At 45.8% G+C, this 17,004-nt stretch overlaps 1 protein-coding gene and 1 long non-coding RNA gene across 4 annotated transcripts in view; both read left to right on the plus strand.

The window, feature by feature from the left end:
• LOC105469175 (unk zinc finger) overlaps positions 1-17,004 on the plus strand; it is a 45,585-nt gene that overhangs the window by 251 nt on the left and 28,330 nt on the right. The gene's annotated exons all lie outside the window — the stretch shown is intronic.
• LOC105469177 (uncharacterized) lies at positions 3-10,416 on the plus strand. The gene is made up of 4 exons (XR_979844.3): positions 3-518; positions 7,980-8,239; positions 8,534-8,702; positions 9,660-10,416. It is a non-coding gene; the product is annotated as an uncharacterized lncRNA (long non-coding RNA).

Raw genomic sequence — 17,004 nt, forward strand, 5'->3', positions numbered from 1 at the left:
CACGCCTGACGTCAGCGGCCAGCGTGAGTCACGCGCGCAGGGAGAGCGCGAGGCGGCCTCTTCCTCCCCCCCTTCCTCCTCCGGCCCGGCCCAGACCGGTTCCAACCTGCTGGGGCCGGTCCCAACTGCCTCCAACTGCCACCAACCTCTGGTCGGGCTGTGGGGCGGGAAACTCGGTCCCGGCCGCTGAGTGGGGAAGGCGGGAGCTCGGGATGCAGAGTGCACTCTCCCTAGGCCAGGCCTTCGAGGCCTAACTGTTCCTCAGACCATAAAACCACAGTAGTAGGCTCCCTTGGGGGGCAGTGAGAAGTCCAAGACACAACCAAGACGAGTTCCGTGGGGCCCGGCCCCAGAACCCACCTATGAATGATCATTAGCGCGAAATCCTGTCAGGAGATTCCATGCAATTTGCACAGGAAGCCTTTTGTGTCCCTAAGGCTCGTAGGTTGTCCACGAGGGCCACCCTTGCTTGAATTCCCAGTCGACGTAGATAAACATGCAAAGATGGAAACGTGTCGGTGCGTGCCCATGACCGTTTCCCTCGCGGGCTGTGCGGAGCCTGAGTTTGGGAGCCCGAAGGTGATGGGTTCCGAGTATGTCTGCAGGCTCAGCAGAAATGTGGCATTAGAGGGACCCCCAAATACCGACACTACAGGGTCCAGCAAGATGGGAAAACCTCTTCCTGGAAGTCTGCATCTGTGTGCTTTTAGGTCGCTGTCTTCATTTCCTTCAAGTCACATTAAGCATTCCCTAGTTAGGTGATGTGGGAGAAAGATGAATAAGGGGCGGTTTCTCGTGTTAAGCAAAATGTTGCTTTCCATTTTCCCTGATGCTCTGAATGCCTCTCTTCCCCATGGGCTTCTGAGCGATGTGCATCTTTAAAAGGATCCCCAGCTGCGAGAGGTTTTGGAACCTGGGGGGTTGAACAGCTCTTAAGTTGTTCAGTGAACGAAGAACAGAATCATCTGTTGGAGTAGAAAGAACTCAAACCAGACAGGAGGAACTCCTGCTATATAGAAGACCTTGGGAAACTGTTCTGGGGTTGGGGAACATTGGTTATAGGAAGTGTATGGTTTCTTTGTGGGATTCTATGTTGTTGGCTGGAATCATTTAAGCTTCTTGACTACAGTCTGACTCAGGTTAACCATTCCTTTTCTGATGTGGACATTGCTTTCCTGGTCCTTTCTTACTGGAGATCTTTCGCAGTCTTTCCATTGATTTTGGTGAGATGTTTTTAGCTCAAAGACTACTGATTAGTTGAATGGTGTAGTCTTGATTTTCGAAGGTGGAAACTTCACGTAATTGGAACTTCTTTATGTTCTCTGGTTGCTCAGATCACTGTTTTTAGTAAAATAAACACATTTTGAGTCATGAGAGTCTTGGTTTCAGCAACTTGTGTTTCTGTGTTGTGTTGTCATTGAGCATACTATGAAATCTGTATTAGAAAGGCTTTCTTATTTTGGAATTGACAGGTGAAACTAGTGAACAGCTGAGTAAATGTCAGTGTCTGAGTCTTTGTCCTCTTGATGCTCATTTGTTTAAAACCTGTCTTTCAGGCCGGGTGTGGTAGCTCACACCTGTAATCCCAGCATTTTGGGAGGCCGAGGCGGATCACCGGAGGTCAGGAGTTCGAGACCAGCCTGCCCAATATGGCGAAACCCCATCTCTACTAAAAATACAAAAAATTAGCTGGGTGTGCTGGTGGGCACCTGTAATCCCAGCTACTCAGGAGGCTGAGGCAGGAGAATCGCTTGAACCCGGGAGGTGGAGGTGGCAGTGAGCCGAGATCGCACCACTGCACTCCAGCCTAGGTGACAAGAGTGAAACTCCGTCTCAAAAAACAAAAACAAAAAAACCCTGCCTTTCCATTCCTTGTGGGTAAGTACAGAGTAATGGGACCTGGCTCTTGAGGTGTCTTAGGAAATCAGCAGGAGTAGGTAAAATAGCCAAGCTTGATGGGAGGTTGTAGGTGTTCTTATCTCCTTGTCTGTTCGTATGTATGTGTGTTTTTATATTTTTATTTCCAAAAATCAGAGATAGAAATCAGTGGTCTTTCTTGCTAGACTTACCAGCATTCAGAAGCTGTGATGACTTGGCATACTTCATCCCCTAGTCGTCCTAGGGCTGAGGTGCAGGGAGCATGAGGACACATATGATGGAACCAGCACACTTGCTGGCTCTGATTTTTTTTTTTTTTTTTAAGATAAGGTCTCTGTCATCCAGGCTGTAGTGCAGTGTCACGATCTCAGCTCACTGTAGCCTCGACCTCCCTGGTTCAAGTGATCCTCCCACCTCAGCCTTCTGAGTAGCTGGGACTACAGGCACACCTGGATACGTTGTTTTGGTATTTTTTGTAGAGACGTGGTTTTGCCATGTTGCCCAGGCTGGTCTCAGACTCCTGTGATCAAGCAGGCACAAGCAATCTACTGTTGGGCCTTGGCCTCCCAAAGTGCTGGCAGGCCACCACACCCAGCCTTTTTTTTTCTTTTTCTCTTAAAAGAGACATGGGCAGGGTGCTGTTGCTCATGCTTGTAATCCCAGCACTTTGGGAACCTGAGGTGCGTGGATCACTTGAGGTCAGGAGTTTGAGACCAACCTGGCCAACATGGAAACCCCGTCTCTACTAAAAGTACGAAAAATTAGGTGGGCCTGGTGGCACACACCTGTAGTCCCAGCTACTCGGGAGGCTGAGACAGGAGAATCGCTTGAACCCAGGAGGCGGAGGTTGCAGTGAGCCGAGATAGTGCCACTGCACTCCAACCTGGGCGACAGAGTAAGACTCTGTCCAAAAAAAAAAAAACGAGAGATGTGATCTCACTATGTTACCTAGGCTGGACTTGAACTCCTGGGCTCAAGCAGTCCTGCCTTAGCCTCGTGAGTAGCTGGGACTACAGGCACATACCTCTTTACCTGCTTCCCCCTGCCCCCATAAGGTGAATTCATTTATTGCCCTTGGGAGTTAGGGGATGGGAGCAGTTTGATTTTGAGCTGCTTGGGAGGTAAACAGTGGGTACACATGGACATACAGAGTGGAATAATAATTGATCATTGATAATAATTTTTTTTTTTTTTTTTTTTTTTTGAGACGGAGTCTAGCTCTGTTGCCCAGGCTGGAGTGCAATGGCCAGATCTCAGCTCACTGCAAGCCCCGCCTCCTGGGTTCACGCCATTCTCCTGCCTCAGCCTCCCGAGTAGCTGGGAGTACGGGCGCCCGCCACCTCGCCCGGCTAATTTTTTTTTGTATTTTAGTAGAGACGGGGTTTCACCGTGTTAGCCAGGATGGTCTCGATCTCCTGAACTCATGATCCGCCCGTCTCGGCCTCCCAAAGTGCTGGGATTACAGGCTTGAGCCACCGCGCCCGGCCTCATTGATAATAATTGATCCCATTTTGAATACAGAGATAGACTCCTTTTAAATATTTGTGTTTTTGCCTGTCAGGTTTGTTTTGTTTTGTTTTGTTTTGTTTTGTTTTGTTTTGTTTTGTTTGGAGACGAAGTCTCACTCTGTTGCCCAAGCTGGAGTGCAGTGGCGTGATCTCAGCTCACTGCAACCTCCACCTCCCGGGTTCAAGCGATTCTCCTGCTTCAGTCTCCTGAGTAGCTGGGACTGCAGGCATACGCCACCATGGCTGGCTAATTTTTGTATTTTTAGTAGAGATGGTTTCATTATGTTGGCCCGGCTGGTCTTGAACTCCTGACCTTGTGATCTGCCCGGCTTGGCCTCCCAAACTGCTGGGATTACAGGCGTGAGCCACTGTGCCCGTCTGCCTGTCAAATTTTTTACCTTTTTAAACTTTTATTTATTTATTTGTATTTTTAGTAGAGATGGGGTTTCACCATGTTGGTCAGGCTGGTCTTGAACTCCTGACCTCGTGATCTGCCCGCCTCAGCCTCTCAAAGTGCTGGGATTACAGGTGTGAGCCCCTGCGCCCAGCCACTTTTATTTTTGCTTTTTATTTATTTTTGTCGCCCAGGTTTGTTGGATAGAGCAAGAGACAGGATCTTGCTCTGTCACCCAGGCTGGTGTACAGTGGCATGGGAAGGCCTGAGTCTGAGAAGGTGTGAGCCACTTCACCTGGCCTTTCTTATATGTAAATTAATTTTGTATAGTTTTATACCTGATGTTATTTGAAATTATGTAACATGCAGTAGTCTTCGCAATAATCCAGAGACACTTGTGTGATAATTGAGTCTCATTTACCATAACGGCAATCTTGGCAAACACAAGTTGAATACACCAAGCAAAAAATTACTTTCCCATTCGTTTCCCATTCTTGCCCCTTCAATCTTGTGCTGAAATTGAAGTTCTCAGTTTGAGCCCTCCTTTTCCTAAACCAAGAGGATTATTCATAACATAGTCTGAAGGATAATTTTGTTCTTTTTTTTTTTTTTTTTCTAAACTCTTGAATAATCTTGCTTTAAGGGAAACTTTGGAATAATCCTTTCAGCAAATTGGTGTAGCAGGCACTTGTGCTGGACTTGAGGAATCCAGTCCTTTTAGAAAACAGTTATGTCAGAAGTTCCTCTATTGTACAGCTCCAAGTATTTGCTTAGCACTTAGTAAAACGATCATGTATATGTATTATTATTCTTCCAAGACAAAAACCATGTGACCTCTTTTTTTTTTTTTTCCCCTGAGACCAAGTCTGGAGTGCAGTGGCACGATCTCAGCTCACTGCAAGGTCTGCCTCCTGGGTTCACGCCATTCTCTCCTGCCTCAGCCTCCTGAATAGCTGGGACTACAGGCACCTGCCACCACACCCGGCTAATTTTTTGTATTTTTAGTAGAGATGGGGTTTCACTGTGTTAGCCAGGATGGTCTTGATCTCCTTACCTCGTGATCTGCCCACCTCAGCCTCCCAAAGTGCTGGGATTACAGGCATGAACCACTGTGCCCGGCCTGTGACCTCCTTTTACTAGACAGTTTGTCTTTTCTTTTTTTTTTTTTTTAATTTATTTTTATTTATTTATTTATTTATGTATTTATTTATTTTTCTGAGATGGAGTCTCGCTCCGTTGCCCAGGCTGGAGTGCAGTGGCGCGATCTTGGCTCACTGCAAGCTCCGCCTCCCGGGTTCACGCCATTTCTCCTGCCTCAGCCCTCCGAGTAGCTGGGACTACAGGTGCTCTCCACCACGCCCGGCTAATTTTTTGTATTTTTAGTAGAGATGGGGGTTCACAGTGTTAGCCAGGATGGTCTCGATCTCTTGACCTCGTGATCTGCCCACCCAGGCCTCCCAAAGTGCTGGGATTACAGGCGTGAGCCACCGTGCCCAGCCGACAGTTTGTCTTTTCATTTGACAAAGAATGAATTTAATTCAGCTTTATTTATGATAACATACTGTCTTGTATATTGGAAGAGTTTATAAAAACATTTAAGAATGAGAACTTGGCCGGGCGCGGTGGCTCAAGCCTGTAATCCCAGCACTTTGGGAGGCCGAGACGGGCGGATCACGAGGTCAGGAGATCGAGACCATCCTGGCGAACACGGTGAAACCCCGTCTCTACTAAAAAATACAAAAAACTAGCCGGGCGAGGCAGCGGGCGCCTGTAGTCCTAGCTACTTGGGAGGCTGAGGCAGGAGAATGGCGTAAACCCGGGGGGCGGAGCTTGCAGTGAGCTGAGATCCGGCCACTGCACTCTAGCCCGGGCGACAGAGCCAGACTCCGTCTCAAAAAAAAAAAAAAAAAAAAAAAAAAAAAAGAGAACTTTTGTAGCAATCATCTCAAAATGTATCTGCAAGTTTAGCTACCTTTTGGCTTTTTGCTGTATTAACAGTTATACTATTGAAAGTGTATAGCTGAGCATGGCATAGTAGCTCACATCTGTAATCCCAGCACTTTGGGAGCCGAGGCAGGCAGATCACGAGGTCAGGAGTTCGAGACCAGCCTGGCCAACATGGTAAAACCCCGTGTCTACTAAAAATACAAAAAATAGCTGGGTGTGGTGGCGGGCACCTGTAATCCCAGCTACTGAGGAGGCTGAGGCAGGAGAATCATTTGAGCCTGGGAGGCAGAGGTTGCAGTGAGCCGAGGTCACGCCATTGCATTCCAGCCTGGGTGACAGGACTAGACTCCATCTCAAACAAAAACATAAAAAGAAAATACAAAAATTAGCTGGGTGTGGTGGTGCGTGCTGAGGCAGGAGAATTGCTTAAACCCGGGAGGCGGGGGTCGCAGTGAGCTGAGATCGCGCCACTGCCCTCCAGCCTGGGCAACAGAGCCAGGCTCCATCTCAAAAAATATATATATATATATATTCTTGAAAGGTCACAGAAAAACTACCATCTTAAATATCCAGCTGGGTGTGGTAGCTATAATCTCAACTTGGGAAACTGAGGCGGGAGGATCACTTGAGCCCAGGAGTTCCAGACCAGCATCGGCAACATAGCAAGACCTCCTCTCTACTAAAAATTAAAAAAACGAGGCCGGGCGCGGTGGCTCACGCCTGTAATCCCAGCACTTTGGGAGGCCGAGACGGGCGGATCACGAGGTCAGGAGATCGAGACCATCCTGGCTAACACGGTGAAACCCCGTCTCTACTAAAAAATACAAAAAACTAGCCGGGCGAGGTGGCGGGCGCCTATAGTCCCAGCTACTCGGGAGGCTGAGGCAGGAGAATGGCGTGAACCCGGGAGGCGGAGCTTGCAGTGAGCTGAGATCCGGCCACCCCACTCCAGCCTGGGTGACAGAGCGAGACTCCGTCTCAAAAAAAAAAAAAAAATTAAAAAAATGAGCCAGGTGTGGTGGTGTGCGCCTGTGGTCCTGGATACTCAGGAGGCCGAGGTGGGAGGATCCCTGAGCCCAGGAGATTGAGGCTACAGTGAGCCAAGATTATGTTACTGCACTCCAGCCTGGGTGACAAGACCCTATCTGAAAAATAAATAAATAATTGGCTGGGCGTGGTGGCTCACGCCTGTAATCTCGACACTTTGGGAGGCCAAGGTGAATGGATCACTTGAGGTCAGGAGTTCGGGACCAACCTGGCCATCATGGCAATTTTTAGTATCTCTACTAAAAATGCAAAAATTAGCCGGGCATGGTGGTGCATGCCTGTAATCCCAGCTACTCGGGAGGCTGAGACAGGAGAATCGCTTGAACCCAGGAGGCAGAGGTTGCACTGAGCCGAGATCACGCTCCTACACTCCAGCCTGGGCAACAGAGTGAGACTCTGGCTTGAAAAAAATAATAAAATAAAAATAAAGAAATAAATATTAAACTCTCCGAGTTTCTGACCTCATTGTTTTCACCCCATGAGAGGAAGTATACCTCAGAGACCAATCATATCTTCATGCCATCAACTGCAGTGACAGCAGTCGATTCTCAGACTTCTTAATGCCCTCATGTTAAAGGAAAATGAAATTCTAGTTTAGTGAAGGTTTGCAGGAGTTTTCTGGCCACTTGGTGATTTCTTATAGGTAGACAGAGAATAAATACTTTATAGCCTCGTCTATCTAGGCATCATTTCAATTTAGGACTGGTTTCCTGGGCATTGAATTAAACAAAGATAATGTAGCAATACTTCCATAGATCTATTTTCAGTTTATGTATTATATAAATGTCATTAACTTCACTTGATTGCATCTGATTGTATTTTGGAAAATCCTGGACATGAATATGTATTTAAGTCATTATTGCAAATTACAATAAAATCGTACAAGAGTTAGTAGAGTACTACTTGTTGCACAACAGAAGTCATTGGAAGCGTTACTAAGCAACCTCAGCGAGAACGAGTTACATTACCGAGAAACACTTCTGGATCTTATTTACTTGTTTATCAAGTAGAACTGATTTTTTGCAGGACAGAAATTAGGAGCTCATTGTAGCCTTCATTTAATCCCACAAAATCCCCATTAACAAGTGTTAAGTGCCCTTGCTAAGGGTAGATTCTTAAGCTTAACACCTAGTTGATATTTGCTGTTATCTAAATTATTAAAGTCAAGATTTGCTTAATGGTTAAGTTTTTTTGTTTTAATCCAGCTATGTTAGATACTAAAGAAGGCTTCCCCACAACCCATATGCATCTGCTTTGACTGGTGGTTTCTATCATCCTACAAAGACTGTGACTTATTGGTGAGGGCAGCTGGACAACTCTGAGAGCAACTTAGAGAAATCCATCTTGGGCACACTCTGTAAAGGAGCTCCTTCTCTGCAAATAGCACCCCAGATAAGTGCACAAAAGCAAGATACCCTCGTGGACCTACACGTCCTCCCGCTTTTCAACACCCTGATGCCTGCAGGTGAGGTCTCTTTCCTGTGTGTCGTAGAAGCCATGAGCACGCTTAGGTAACTAGAGCCCTGCCACAGCCTGAGCAGCACAGCGCACATCTGCAGGCTTTCCTGCCAGACCTTTGCCTAAAGGTAATTTTTCTCATTAGGAGAGACTCCAGGTCAAGAGTGATGACAGTAAGGTTGCATTTAAAGCTGCATTACATTAAATAGTGGACTGGTCTAGTGATTATTTTCCCACACTGGGCAATATTTGCTTAATGATTAAGTTTTTTGTTTTTGTTTTTGTTTTTTTTTTAATCCAGCTATGGTTGATACTAAAGGAGGTTTTCCCACTATCCGTATGCATCTTCTATGTTTTGAAATTGCAACTATGGACAGTTATGGCTAATCCTAGTAGATTGTCTTCCCTTCTTTTAACATCTTGGATGAATTTGGGTCACACTAATTGTTATGTGAAGATGGATGTTGAATGTAAGTTTCTCTGCCATTCTTAGCCAATCTATAAAAATTACATTAGCCTAATTGCTAACAATGCCGAGAATTTAGGTGTAGTATCCCTCTGGACAGCAGAGCTTCTGTTTTCTTACTGTATGGATACTCTATAGATTCACCCCAGCCAGTCATGTTAAAATACCTGCATAGGCAACAGAGATATCTGTGGAGAAAGTGCATGGGGTAATAGGTACAGGGTGATTTTGGGGGTGATGGAAATGTTCTGGAATTAGATATGGTGAAGGTTACATAACACGGGTGAATACACTAAAAACCACTGAAATGTACACTTACAAGTGGTGAGTTTGTGTGCTCTCTGAATTATATATCAGATTTTTTAAAAGTTAATTAAAAAATCAGTGTATATGAGTCCCTCCTACAATAGAGAGGGCTTCAAGTGCATGGCCTATTGCCAAGGCTCAGCAGCAATAGTGTGGGAAAGTCTGTGGTTTGCACAAAGCTCCTTGGTGCCCTTTTCCCAGCTTTCTCAGTGGCTTAGGCCCTGTGTATCTATTGTAGTTGAATGCCCCCATGTTATAAGTCTGTGGAGATGTTTTGAGATAAGAGATATGTATTTAGAAAACAAGTTTGAGACTCCTAGGTGTTGGTAATTATACTTTACCTCGTCTCCAACTTGATAGCCATTCCAGGGAACAAGCAGATTTTTACCAATGCCTTCATAAAATGAATCACGTCTACTTCCTGGGGTGGGTGGGAGGTGGAAGAGAAGTTTGTTTTTACTAAAATGTAATAGAGTCCATTCTTCCGGCATTGTGAATGTTTGAAGGTTTACCTGGGCATTTAAGGACAGGCCATGTGTTTTAGGGATTTAAAATGATGTCAGTGGCTATACTATATTAGTTCAAGTAATCACAACAAACTTTTTATTATTTCTCTATAAAATCCCTCAACTTTCACCCCTTTTTTCTTTGCCAGTGTGTAGAATTTGACAGCAGTATCAAGAGCTGAGGAGAAGGAGAAGATGGAAAGGAGTCTAGCAACTTAAAAATCTCACAGCATTCTCTGTGAGGTGACCTTTTTTCCTGTTGGTGGCTCAATTTCTTTAGGACATAAAGAAGATACTGAGGCCTGTGACAGCCTGTGACAGTATCATCAAGTTGTATCTGAACTTATTGAACTGTTTCCTCCCCTTTCTTATTCTTTATTCACAGTTTACTTTTCATGTGCATAAGTTGACTCATTTGTTTCCTGTTAGCATTTGAAACACCATATAGCCACCATAAGTCCTGACAAAATGACTTCTAATGAGGAGGGGGAAGGTCCATGTCCCACCTTCCTATGAAATTTTGGCCTATTCACAAATCTACCCCCACATAAGAGAAGTAGTTATGTTCTGTAAAGAAGAGGTTGATAAAAACCTTTAGCATGGTGTTTTGTGACTTAGAAGTTTTAAGTAGTCGTTGTTATATCTAAGCATTTATTAATTTTGGTAAGAACATTACCATATGTTTCTGATGTCACTTCTACTGTTAAGAGGTGCCAGGCATCTGGCGGCCTGCCACTTCAGGATTTGTGTGAATCGGACGATCTAAATATAGTATAAATTAGAGACCAGTACTTGTATTTCCTGATTAAAAACAAACTAACCTCTGTTTCACTATTGAAGTAAGAGTACTTTACAATGAACACAAAAAATGTATATTAAATATCCAGTAGAGCATGCTAAAGTGAACATTTCTGTTTTTATTTCAGCAACTTATTTTATGGTATTGTAGTTATGGCCTGTGCGAAACTCTCCGACATGTTCTAAACAGCTTTCAGAGAGTCACTGAGGCTTATTTGCTACTACTCTTGTTTTTCCTTTAGCTCAGTTAAGAAATGCTTAGTTAGCCGGGCATGGTGGCTCACGCCTGTAATCCCAGCATTTTGGGAGGCTGAGGTGGGTGGATCACCTGAGGTCAGGAGTTCGGGACCAGACTGGCCAACATAGTGAAACCCTGTCTCTACTAAAAATACAAAAAACTAGCTGGGCGTGGTGACAGGCACCTGTAATCCCAGCTACTAGGGAGACTGAGGCAGGAGAACCACTAGGACCCAGGAGGCGGGGGTTGTAGTGAGCCGAGATCACGCCATTGCACTCCAACCTGGGCGACAAGAGCGAAACTCCGTCTCAAAAAAAAAAAAGAAAAGAAAAAAAAGAAAAGAAAAGAAATTAAGCATTTCTTAACAGTCAGCATGGTAGTTAGGAGTACTGACTCCAGGGTCACACCACCTGGATTTGAGGCCCAGCTCTGTCAGTTACTAGCTGTGAGATCTTGGGCAAGTGACTTACCTCTTTGTGTATCAGTTTCCTGAGAATAGGAATATTCCCTGTCTCATGGGGTTGTTATAAGGGTGAAATAAATGAGTTCATATATGTAAAGTGCTTAAAACAGTGCTTGACACTTAGCACAGTGTAGGTACTGTTCACCATTATTTGAACTGGGCTGTGTCACTGCTTTCAGTTGCATTGCTCCTTGCTTCAACAGCCCTGATTGAATGCCTTCTTTAGTTGCATCCACACTAAAATAGATTCTTCCGTTCCTAGGGCATGCACGGGGCGGCAGCATCTTCAGAGAACAGTTCTCTCTTCCACATTCACTTGAATTCTTATTTCATTCTCCAGTCTTTGTAGCGCCTCCATCATACTGCTTGTATCTTATATGATGGATGTATGTTCTAAACTGACCCACTCAGTTTAGGGCCAAATACTTTGTTGTACAGAAAACTGTACAAAGAACATGTTAGTTTAAACATATTACTAAAGTCATAAAACTGGAGGTTTTCCAGGCTAGCTTTTTCAGGCTAACTATGTACAGAAAAACTTTGTGGGTTTTTTGTTCTGTTTTATTTTTTTAATTATTTTTTTTTTTGTTTTTGAGATAGGGTCTTGCTCTATTGCCTGGGCTGGAGTACAGTGGCATGATCTCAGCTCACTGCAACCTCCGCCTCCTGGGCTCAAGCGATTGTAGTGTGTCAGCCTCCTGAGTAGCTGGGATTACAGGTACATGCCACCACACCCAGCTAATTTTTGTATTTTTAGTAGAGATGGGGTTTCACCTTGTTGGCCAGGCTGGTCTCACACTCCTGGCCTCAAGCGATCTGCCCGTCTTGGCCTCTCAAAGTGCCGAGATTACAGGTGTGAGACACCATGCCCGGCCAGAAAAACTTTGAATAAAGTCAAGGTATTATATGATTTGGGGGAGAATGAATGGGGCTTTTTTGTACTCTTGAATATTCTCTAAAATCAGTGATGTGGGCCGGGCGCGGTGGCTCAAGCCTGTAATCCCAGCACTTTGGGAGGCCGAGACGGGCGGATCACGAGGTCAGGAGATCGAGACTATCCTGGCTAACACGGTGAAACCCCGTCTCTACTAAAAAAAAAAAATACAAAAAACTAGCCGGGCGAGGTGGCGGGCGCCTGTAGTCCCAGCTCCTCCGGAGGCTGAGGCAGGAGAATGGCGTAAACCCGGGAGGCGGAGCTTGCAGTGAGCTGAGATCCGGCCACTGCACTCCAGCCCGGGTGACAGAGCGAGACTCGTCTCAAAAAAAAAACAAAATCAGTGATGTGAGTGACCCTTACATGAACCTTCCTCAGTTTCACCAGCTCTAGGCCCCATAGGGCAAGGGGACAATTATAGAAAGAAGGGACCATGGACACACAGACTAGTTGCACACCTTCCTGGCTCTTGTTAGTTCTTGGGGCAGGACAGCTCACAGGTGTCTGAATGTTCCAGTGAGCCCCAGTGAAAAGTGGGCTGAAATAATTGCCAGTGATTGGCTCCCCCACTGTAAAACACTGACTTGCTTGAGTGTGCGTAGCACCTGAACTGTGGGTTGCTGTGTGTGTGTGCACATGCGTGTGTGCACAGGTGCGGTCGGGAGTTTCATTGCATCTAGGGGCTTCATAGTGGCCATAAGATCATATTGTGTTTACTCTGACTAAAGGCCAGTGTGGGATCAAAGGAGGTTCAGACACACTTAGAAATTCACTAGACACTTTATTTGCCTGAGTAATACTCCCTGAGCTTGCTTTTTCTGTCAGAGAGAATGTTCTAAATCAGGATCACTTTAGAAGATTTGGAAGCCACATCTCTGTAGCTGTGTAGTGTGTCAGATCCATCCAAATATTTACCTACCACCAATTATAGCTTTATTTTCCCTTATTTTTTATTATTTTATTTTATTTATTTTTTTTTTTTGAGACGGAGTCTTGCTCTGTGCCCCAGGCTGGAGTGCAGTGGCGCGATCTCGGCTCACTGCAAGCTCCGCCTCCCGGGTTCACGCCATTCTCCTGCCTCAGCCTCCCGAGTAGCTGGGACTACAGGCGCCCGCCACCTCGCCCGGCTAATTTTCTTGTATTTTTAGTAGAGACGGGGTTTCACCGTGTTAGCCAGGATGGTCTTGATCTCCTGACCTCGTGATCCGCCCGTCTCGGCCTCCCAAAGTGCTGGGATTACAGGCTTGAGCCACCGCGCCCGGCCTTCCCTTATTTTTTAAAGCTTTTTTTTTTTTTTTTTTTTTTTGGGAGATACAGTCTTACTCTGTCACCCAGGCTAGAGTGCAGTGACGTAATCATAGCTCACTGCAACCTTGAACTCCTGGGCTCAAATGATCCTCACTTCAGCCTCCTGAGTAGCTGGGACTACAGGCCTGTACCACCACACCTGACTGATTTTTTATTTTTAGATTTGTTTCGTGAAGTCAGGGTCTTACTATGTTGCCAGGCTGGTCTGGAACTTCTGACCTCAAGCAGTCTTCCGTCCTCTGCTCCCCAAAGTGCTGGCCTGAGACGCCACACCCAGCCTAAACTAAAAGCCATTTTTAGTAACTCCCACCAATGTGGTTACTATTAGAAAGTTGTATGGTTTCTGGGTCATGTTTGGTGTCAGAATGTGTACATATATCCTTATAAATATCGAATGTAGGCCGGGCGCGGTGGCTCAAGCCTGTAATCCCAGCACTTTGGGAGGCCGAGACGGGCGGATCACAAGGTCAGGAGATCGAGACCAGCCTGGCTAATATGGTGAAACCCCGTCTCTACTAAAAAATACAAAAAACTAGCCGGGTGAGGTGGCGGGCGCCTGTAGTCCCAGCTACTCGGGAGGCTGAGGCAGGAGAATGGCGTAGACCCGGGAGGCGGAGCTTGCAGTGAGCTGAGATCCGGCCACTGCACTCCAGCCCGGGTGACAGAGCGAGACTCGTCTCAAAAAAATAACAAAATCAGTGATGTGAGTGACCCTTACATGAACCTTCCTCAGTTTCACCAGCTCTAGGCCCCATAGGGCAAGGGGACAATTATAGAAAGAAGGGACCATGGACACACAGACTAGTTGCACACCTTCCTGGCTCTTGTTAGTTCTTGGGGCAGGACAGCTCACAGGTGTCTGAATGTTCCAGTGAGCCCCAGTGAAAAGTGGGCTGAAATAATTGCCAGTGATTGGCTCCCCCACTGTAAAACACTGACTTGCTTGAGTGCGCGTAGCACCTGAACTGTGGGTTGCTGTGTGTGTGTGCACATGCGTGTGTGCACAGGTGCGGTCGGGAGTTTCATTGCATCTAGGGGCTTCATAGTGGCCATAAGATCATATTGTGTTTACTCTGACTAAAGGCCAGTGTGGGATCAAAGGAGGTTCAGACACACTTAGAAATTCACTAGACACTTTATTTGCCTGAATAATACTCCCTGAGCTTGCTTTTTCTGTCAGAGAGAATGTTCTAAATCAGGATCACTTTAGAAGATTTGGAAGCCACATCTCTGTAGCTGTGTAGTGTGTCAGATCCATCCAAATATTTACCTACCACCAATTATAGCTTTATTTTCCCTTATTTTTTAAAGCTTTTTTTTTTTTTTTTTTTTTTGGGAGATACAGTCTTACTCTGTCACCCAGGCTAGAGTGCAGTGACGTAATCATAGCTCACTGCAACCTTGAACTCCTGGGCTCAAATGATCCTCACTTCAGCCTCCTGAGTAGCTGGGACTACAGGCCTGTACCACCACACCTGACTGATTTTTTATTTTTAGATTTGTTTCGTGAAGTCAGGGTCTTACTATGTTGCCAGGCTGGTCTGGAACTTCTGACCTCAAGCAGTCTTCCGTCCTCTGCTCCCCAAAGTGCTGGCCTGAGACGCCACACCCAGCCTAAACTAAAAGCCATTTTTAGTAACTCCCACCAATGTGGTTACTATTAGAAAGTTGTATGGTTTCTGGGTCATGTTTGGTGTCAGAATGTGTACATATATCCTTATAAATATCGAATGTAGGCCGGGCGCGGTGGCTCAAGCCTGTAATCCCAGCACTTTGGGAGGCCGAGACGGGCGGATCACAAGGTCAGGAGATCGAGACCAGCCTGGCTAATATGGTGAAACCCCGTCTCTACTAAAAAATACAAAAAACTAGCCCGGTGAGGTGGCGGGCGCCTGTAGTCCCAGCTACTCGGGAGGCTGAGGCAGGAGAATGGCGTAGACCCGGGAGGCGGAGCTTGCAGTGAGCTGAGATGCGGCCACTGCACTCCAGCCTGGGTGACAGAGCGAGACTCCGTCTCAAAAAAAAAAAAAAAAAAAAAAATCGAATGTAGAACTGATAGTAGTTTACCTTTCAGATTTGCAAAAATAAGGAAAGATTTTTAGCAGCTTGTAAGAAACATACATACTTGGATGAATAATTAGAATTTTAATTTACAGCTCATATGCTCTTACAGTATTCTCTTTGAGGGTAAAACATACTTTATTCTCAAACTTAAAGAACCTTGGATAAGCCATGAATTATGGCCTCAGTGACTACATTTCTTTTTAGGAGTTATATGTGGGGGAAGGAAAGAAGTAGGTACACGGAAGTGTTAACATGGAAAACAGGAGATTACAGAGAAGCATTATTTGAGCCTTTGGATACTACAAATAATCTTCAACAATGACTGGGGTTTTTTGGCTTTTTGTTTTTCCTTTCCTTTTGTGCTTGTTGCAGAATCCTATCATATTGTGGTTAGATTTCAGTAAAGAATGTTTAAGATCAGGACTTTGTCTTGCATTTAAAAAAGACCCTATATTCAAGTTAAAGCTTGTATATATTTGTTTTTTGTTTTTGTTTTTGAGACGGAGTTTTGCTCTGTCCCCCAGGCTGGAATGGCCAGGAGAGCAGCAGGAGCTGCAGGAACAGGTGCTTCCTCACTGGCCACTCCATCTTGAAAACTCATGGCCCATGTCCCGAGGCTGAGTGGCATCCAGAGTGAGTTATTCTACCGGCTCAATCTCTTGTCCCTTTTGTTGGGCTTACACCTTGCTGTTCACTGTTCTGGGATTCACCAAGTCCTGAGCAAATCTGGTGTTGCAGCGCCACCTCTTTCTGTTGGCTTGTCTTTTTTTTTTTTTTAGATGGAGTCTTGCTCTGTTGCCCAGGCTGGAGTACAGTGGCGCAATCTTGGCTCACTGCAAGCTCCGCCTCCCGGGTTCATGCCATTCTCCTGCCTCAGCCTCCTGAGTAGCTGGGACTACAGGTACCCACCACTATGCCTGGCTAATTTTTGTATTTTTAGTAGAGACAGGGTTTCACCTTGTTAGCCAGGATGATCTCAAGCTCCTGACCTCATGATCCACCCACCTCGGCCTCCCAAAGTGCTGGGATTACAGGCATGAGCCACCGCGCCTGGCCCTGTTGGCTCGTCTTGGTTGTCTGGAATTCATCATTGTCTTGCCTATATGTCTCTGTACTCAAATCTGGAGGTTTGTCCAAATCAGATTATAAACAAACATAAAACATACAGGTGGACATTCATGCAGACATGCACTCCACAAAAAGATTGACCACAGCTCTTTTTTTTTTTTTTTTTAAAGACAGTCTTGCTCTTGTTGCCCAGGCTGGAGTGCAATGGGGGGATCTTGGCTCACTGCAGTCTGGGCCTCCTGGGTTCAAGTGACTCTCCCGCCTCAGCCTCCTGAGTAGCTGGGATTAAAGGTGCATGCTACCACACCCAGCTAATTTTTGTATTTTTTAGTAGAGGCGGGGTTTCGCCATGTTGGCTGGGCTGGTCTCGAACTGACCTCAGGTGATCCCCCCCACCTCAGCTTCCCAAAGTGTTGGGATTACAGACATGAGCCACCACGCCTGGCCTAATTTTTGTATTTTTAATAGAGATGGAGTTTTGTCCTGTTGGCCAGGCTGGTCTTGAACTCCTGATCTCAGGTGAACTGTCCACCTTGGCCTCCCAGAGTGCTGGGATTACGGGCATGTGGCACTACACCAAACCACGGTTAGTTTTTGTGTTTTCAGTAGAGACGGGGTTTT

The sequence above is a fragment of the Macaca nemestrina genome, chromosome 17, assembly GCF_043159975.1.
Source record: "Macaca nemestrina isolate mMacNem1 chromosome 17, mMacNem.hap1, whole genome shotgun sequence".
Classification (NCBI taxonomy): domain Eukaryota; kingdom Metazoa; phylum Chordata; class Mammalia; order Primates; family Cercopithecidae; genus Macaca; species Macaca nemestrina.